Raw genomic sequence first — 7578 nt, 5'->3', positions numbered from 1 at the left:
AAATTAAGCAAGCAGTGTAACTTATGGCTTGCAATCACCATTTGTTAGGGAGATGGTAAAAACGTGGGCTTCAAGCAATAAGGCAGCACCACACGATTGGCTTCAATTAGTTTCAGCAGTCCTGGAAGATGGGCCACAACTACCATGCAAATGCTACTAGTGAGAAGAGGCAAACTTTTAGAACAACAGGGAAGAGTAAAAAAATTTGAAGCTTCCAAAGATAAATTCTTGGTGAGGACACTTATGTTGATCCACAGACAATATCAAGCTCTTTATGATGATCATATATTGTCCCTAAGCCACACAGCAAACTTAAATGTTTGGGACAGGATTCAAGGACCAGAAAATGAACTGAATCAACTACTAGGGTTAACCAAAGCCAAAGAGACCTCTTTAGTGACATTTTACAAAGATTAACTAAGGCTGTACAAATAAGAGCAACAGATCCAGGAGCTAGACAATTACTTATTGAATCACTGGCTTTTGAAAATGTTAACATAGAGTGTAAAAGGATACTTGGGCCTTTAAGGTTAGATGAGCACCAATGGATTAATGAATCCTGCATACAATGAATGTTGAGACATTTGATAATACTGAGGCTTGGGTAGGAAAAGCAATTTCGAAAGGTATGAGGAGACATCAAAATATCAAATGGGGACTAGGACATCTGAGAAGGTATTATGGACAAGGAATTCCTAGGAATAATGTCTCTTCTGGGCAATAAAAAAAAATAGGATGTCTCAACATTCTGAACTATATAGAATATGTGGCAAAGGCAGACATTAGACCAGTTAATGTTGACTGAAAAAAGACAAACAAGGCAACCCAATACAATCGGAAATGTCCTTGGGGGGGGCTCTCACAGGCCCCCAGGTCACACGTGATCCAATCATTCCCAGTCACTGAGGAGAACATATCTCACCAGAAAAATTAAAATTTTTAGTACCTACTATAAAAAAAAATACTGTTCTAGATGATAGAATAGACATGGGTGATGAAGCAAAAACTTTAGTAGGAAATAGGAAATGTATATTTTGTCAGACTTCTATAAACAACTCTAAGATTCCATCTTACACCTGTAAGAACGGCCAAGATCAAAAACACTGATGACAACTCATGCTGGAGAGGATGTGGGATAAAGGGAACACTTCTCCATTGCTGGTGGGAATGCAAACTGGTACAGCTGCTTTGGAAATCACTATGGCTATTTCTCAGAAAATAAGGAAACAACCTACCTCTAGATCCAGCAATACTACTTTTAGGTATATATACAAAGGATGTTCAATCATATCACAAGGACATATGCTCGAACTCTTTTCATAACAGCATTGTTTGTCATAGTCAGAACCTGGAAACAACTTAAATGCTCCTCAACCGAAGACTGGATAAGGAAAATGTGGTACATTTATACAATGAAGTACTACACAGCATAAAAAAATGGCATCTTGATATTTGTGCACAAGTGGATGGATCTAGAAAACATCATATTGAGTTAGATATAACTCAGATCATATTAACTCAGATCCAGAAAGACAAATATCATATGTACTCACTCATAAGTGTCTTTTAGACATAAAGAAGAAAAAACAGTCTACAATTCACAATCCCAGAGAACCTAGACAACAATGAGGACCCTAAGAGAGACAAACATAGATCTAGTCTACATGGAAAGTAGAAAAAAAAAACAAGATATCCTGAGTAAATTGGGAGCATGGGGACCATGAGAGGGGAAGAGAGAAAGGGAGGGGAATGGAGAAAAATATACAGCTTAATTAAACAATAAAAACTCCAGTTCCAGGCGACCAGATATCCTCTTCTGGCCTTCTCAGACACTATGTGCACATGGTTCACATATATACTTGCAAGCAAACATATATACATGTGTAAATTATTATTTTTTTGTTTTTTTAAAGACAGAACCTCAAGAAATCTGGTGGTTAAATGGTGTGGGAAGTCCTTATGCATATGTGTTGCTTTTAATCGGTTAATAAAGAAGCTGCTTTCAGCCAATGCCTTAACAGAATAAAGCCAGGCTGAAAGAGATGTCTATAGAGAGAGCAGGCAGAGTCAAGGACATGTCATGTAGCCGCCAGAGGGGAAAGACATGAGTTGCCAATTGGAACCTTACCGGTAGGTCATGAACCTCATGATAAAATATAAAACAATGAAAATATATTAATTCTAGATGTAAGAGCTAGCTAGTAATATGTTTAAGTGATTGGCCAAGCAGTGATTTAAATAATATAGTTTCTGTGTGATTATTTCGGGAGTCTGGGTGGCTGGGAGACAAAGAAGTAGCTACAGCTACAGACCTACTACAGCTAAAGACCTGAGGACGAGGAAAGCAGATGATGTTAATTTCCAGACACCCCAGGAGATGATGGTACTAGATCAAGCTGTCAGGCAAAGAGTACATTCTCTTTCCCTCTACCTTTTTTGTTCTAGTTAGGCCCTCAACAGATAGGATGACAGTTTCCCATACTGATGAGGACAATTTGTGTCATTCTGTCTACCAATTCAAATGCAGACATCATCCACAAACATCCTTGCAAAGACAACTAGAAGTACCTTGCCTCCCTTCTTAGCACATTGTGGAAATGGAAGTATGGGGATTCAGATAGGACCAGTAGGAAACCATGGCCTCAGAGACATCACTCCATGCTCCCACTCACCCTAGCAGCACAAGGACTTCTGTCTTCAATAGGAAACTGCATTCAATTGTCTGTGTCACTATAATTGTGATCCTTCACTATCTATGTTAAACCATTTAAAAGTATAATTTATGGGGTTTGAGAGATGGGTCGGCAGTTAAGAACACTTGCTTTCTCAGAGGACAAAAATTTAGTTCTCAGCACCCACATGGTAGCTCACAATCATCTGTATCTCTTGTTCTAGAGGATTCAGTACCCACCTCTGACCTCCACGGTCATCAGGTCCACAAGTGCTACATATACATATATGCAGGAAAACCACTCATACACATTAAATAAAAATAAATATTTTTTTGAAGTTTAACTTTTAATAAGGTTTAAATATTAAAGAATTTCCCTTTGCGCAGTTTTATATTGTATAGTGTGTGTGTTCAGGTTTACGAAGAAGAGAGAAGAGCTAAAACTCTTAGGTTATAAACCATTTGTACCCTAAGTAAACACAGTTTGTTTACTGTCTTTTATGGTGTTGTTTGAGATATCTTTAGGAAGACACACATCATTGCTGTAGGGAATTTAGGCTTTATCAGTCAAGTCTGATGTTTGCTGACTCTGAACAGGAGAAGCAAAATCATATGCCAGGGTGAAGGGCTTCTTTTCTTTCCTGTTCCTTCTCATGTTCCTTTAATTTTCTTTCTATACTGCATCTCTCATACCAATTATATACTAGTTATGCAAATTTAATGAATAGGATCACAAACATACCCTTCACTCAAGCTAAACCTCTTGTTTTTTGTGAACCTACCATCTGGACTTCTTCCTCTGGCCTTTGTTCACAATGCGCACAATGCCTTTCTTTCATCCCCTATGTATTTATTATGCCTCCAAACATGGCCACATACACTCTCTTATAACTGCCTTTTAAAACCTATGATGGTTCTATTTCAGTGGATTATCTTCTGAACTTTCAGGAAATGCTACACAATACAACACTCTGTTTGTGTGGTGCCCCATAAAGTTGTGCAACTGCTATATCAACTAAAACAGTTTTTTGTTTGTGTGCTTCAATCTTAAAATAAAAGGAAAACAACAGTTGTATTTTTGTTCGGTTTTGCTTTTCTCAGATAAGATAACTGACTAATAAAATGCAATTGAGTAAATAGGAACTTTGAAATAAACATGAAATTCCCTGTCCAATTCTAAGAATTTTACCAAAGCTGAACACAGTAATCACACAGTGGTTGGTTACAGATTTGCCACTGTTGCCAAGCCAGTTGTTAGCATAACATGGAAAATTCACAACTGAGTAATATTGGTGACGGAAATTCCACCCTAGCAGCCTGCTTAGCACTTTCAGACACTATGGAAAGTAGCTATCAGGGAAGAAGCTTCTATTTTTAGCTCCAACATGAATTTTTTATGTACTAAAATCAGAACATACAGTGTTTTGAAATAGGGTCTTAAAGCGGGTGGTAGTGGTGCACGCCTTTAATCCCAGTACTTGGGAAGCAAAGGCAGGCGGATCTCTGTGAGTTGTGAGGCCAGACTGATTTACAAGAGCTAGTTCTAGGATAGGCTCCAAAGCCACAGAGAAACCCTGTCTCGAAAAAACAAACAAACAAAAAACAAAAAAAAAAGAAAGAAAGAAAAGAAATAGGGCCTTACCATTTAGTTCTGTTAGGAAAGAAGCCACAGTGGTAATTGCTGGCATAGTTCTTTGGGCTTGAAGGGTCTACTGACCAAAACTCATAGGTGATATCCCATCCTGGCACTAGGAATTTCATCTAAAAAGGCCATAAAAATGGTACATCAAAAGAAAGAACTCTATATAGCATCACAGGTCCAACTTGTACCCCTTAGCTGCTCAAACCTAAACAAGGATCAAACACCTTGCCTTGGCATTCAGCCACCAAAATCTGTACAAGGAATTTAGATTTTAAGAACCCATGGGCCTCAGTTACATAATGAGATAGACTGACAAGTCATCTAGTTCACTATAAAAAATTCATTGTAGAAACTGAATCTGGAGCCACCAGGTTTAGCACTTCTAAGACCACACCATAAGTCCCACCCTCTTAGCCAAGAGTCAAAATCTAGATATCCGAAAGTTTCTCAAAGATTATTTTTGCTTTCTTCCTCTACTAGTAACCCAGGTGCCTGTCTTTTCTGAACCTGAATAGTCTATGCTCATTAATCATGTGCCTAATAAACAAGTAGTCTGCTGACTCACTGGGTTGCTCGTGATGTATAGAAATTTGATAGTCTTTCCCCACCCACACCTAGATCTGACCTAAGTATAATGCAGAATGGGCTAATTAACTAAAATTTATAATGATAAGATTTACAGAGAAAAAGAAAGTAACGATGTATTTAACAGAAGCAAATGAATGCTTTTTATTGATTTTTTTAAGTTTTAGACTTCTTACTTTATGTTTATATATGTAACTGAGTATATGTATGTGTACTATGCACATGAAGAAATCCATGGAAGCCAGATGTGCATGAATATGTCCACGGGAGCCAGAAGAGTATGTCGAATTCCCTGGAATTCAAATTACAGACTGGTATGATAGGAGTGACATCAACAGAACTCAGGTCTTCTGCAAGAACATCAGCTGTTCTTAATTGCTTAGCCATTTCTCCAGTCTTTATACTTATTTTCTTTTACTTTGGATACAAATGTCTATTTCAATAAACATGTTCCTTTGATTTACGTAAGTTATTTCCATGTTCTTTGTTCACACTTGTAACAAATAATTATCTTCGATATTGTGTTCATCCATAACACTTAAAACCTAGCATAAACTAAAACTGTTCTCTAGCCTTTAACAATGCTCATCTCAAGACTGAGGATAGTAGTACTAGAGTGTTTAGCATGAGTAAAGCCCTCTGTTGATGGAGGCAGACCCAAAATAATCACACAGAAACCATATTATTTGCAATACTGTTTGCCCAATAGCTTAACTGTATTTCTAGCCAGCTCTTACATCTTAAATTAGCTTGTTTCCATTATTTTCTATTTTACCATGAGGCTTGTGGTTAACCGGTAAAGTTCTGGTGGGTGGGCATCTTTCTCCTTCCCTGGCTATGTGGCATCTCCCTGACTTCTCCTACTTTCTCTCTATATCTCTGTTTGGATTTCCCACCTGGCTTTATTCTACTAAACCACTGGCCAAAACAGCTTCTGTAATAACCAATGGTAATAAAACATATTCATAGCAAACAGAGGGGAATCCCACCTCATCCCTGGGTTCTTTCCCCAGAACATCATAAAAATCCTTACTCTGCCTTATGTTCTCAGGTCTTTAATTACTTTGGATGATTCATCTATCCTATTTGGGATTAACTTAAAAAATTCTTCCTCCAGTGAATTGACTGGGGTTAACTGAAATAGGACCATATTTGATGAGAGGACTTCTTTTTCTAATCCAAGAATTTTTTTCATTCATTCATCAAAAAGTTAGCCCGGGCTTGGTAGAAATTCAGGGCAACAACAACACAAAGAAAGTAGAAATGAGAACAGTTTGAACCCTACACTCAGAGTTGGTATATCAATCCCTCTGCCACATTCTAGGGTGATAAATCACCAGTGGAGTCCAAAGACCAGCCTAGATCTAACAAGTTGAAAAACAGTAATAGGAGGACTCAAGAGCCACACTGTAAAACAGTTATATCTTCCTTAGGATTGTGAGCAATTTTTTCTTTCTATTATTCTGGTACAGTCATCATAAAATATAGAATCCTGACTTAATGAATAGTTTGGGGTACAGATATGCCTGTGCCACGTTTGAGACTGGTCTACTTTTGTAGGCTTTATGAAATTCAATTTTAATTTTTTTCTGTATTTTTGTTTGCTAAATTTTGCAACCTTATACACAGACCGTTTTGAAAAATAAGGAAACCCTTCTTCTAACAGGGAGAACTTTGTACTAGAAATTACTTTATATCTTACTTCACAAAAGTTATGTTAAATGAACTCAACGCCCTAAGATCTAAAGATAGGAGTAATGTGATCTCTGCTCTATAGTCTAGAGACAACTTACGACTTAATATTGATATTAAATAATCCTAAACTAATATGCAATAGATTGAGTCACTTTGGTCACATGTTAGATAAAAAAATTGCTGCACAGAATTCCAATAAGGAGATTCTGCACTTTCTGTAATTTGAGCATGTTCTATATCAGCAATAATTCTTTTGTCTTCCTAGGATAATTCATTGTAAATCTTCAGCAGCTATTAATCACCACTCTACTTTGTAATTTATTATATCTAATCAAATCAAAGACATGTGAAATTCACGTTTCAAGCACCTTACCCATAACACTGTAGTAAAATTTGATGTTTTCCGCTATGAAATTTTATGAGTGGCTATATTTTTCATACTATAACTTTTGCGACTAGAATGGATGGTACAAAGGTCAAGCAAATGAGCATCATTAAGCAATACAACCTGACATTTCTAGACAATAATTCCCTTGAATGAGGTGTTATGCCCAGATCATGGAGTTCCCCTGCAAACTAACTAGGAGACCAAGTCCTGTAGGTAAAAACAAAGAGCCTTTATTGTAGTAAGGAGGGCCCCTTGTTGGTTCCCAGCTACTCAGTCCTGAAATAACCACACAGAAACTATATTAATTAAATCACTGCTTGGCCCATCAACTCTAGTTTCTTATTGGCTAACTCTTAGATCTTAATTTAACCCATCTCCATTAATCTGTGCATCGCCACAAGATTGTGGCCTACCAGCAAAGTTTCAGCGCCTCTGTCTCCAGCAGTGACTCCATGGCTTCTCTCTGACTCTGCCCTTCTTTCTCCCAGCATTCAGCCTAGCTTTCCCCACCTAAGTTCTGCCCAGCTATAGGTCCAAAACAATTTCATTCATTAATGGTAATCACAGCATACAGAGGGATATCTTACATCATTTTAT

The sequence above is a fragment of the Myodes glareolus genome, chromosome 16, assembly GCF_982192425.1.
Source record: "Myodes glareolus chromosome 16, mMyoGla1.1, whole genome shotgun sequence".
Taxonomy (NCBI): Eukaryota; Metazoa; Chordata; class Mammalia; order Rodentia; family Cricetidae; genus Myodes; species Myodes glareolus.
The sequence above is the reverse complement of the archived record's forward strand: the minus strand, read 5'-3'. Positions refer to the sequence as shown.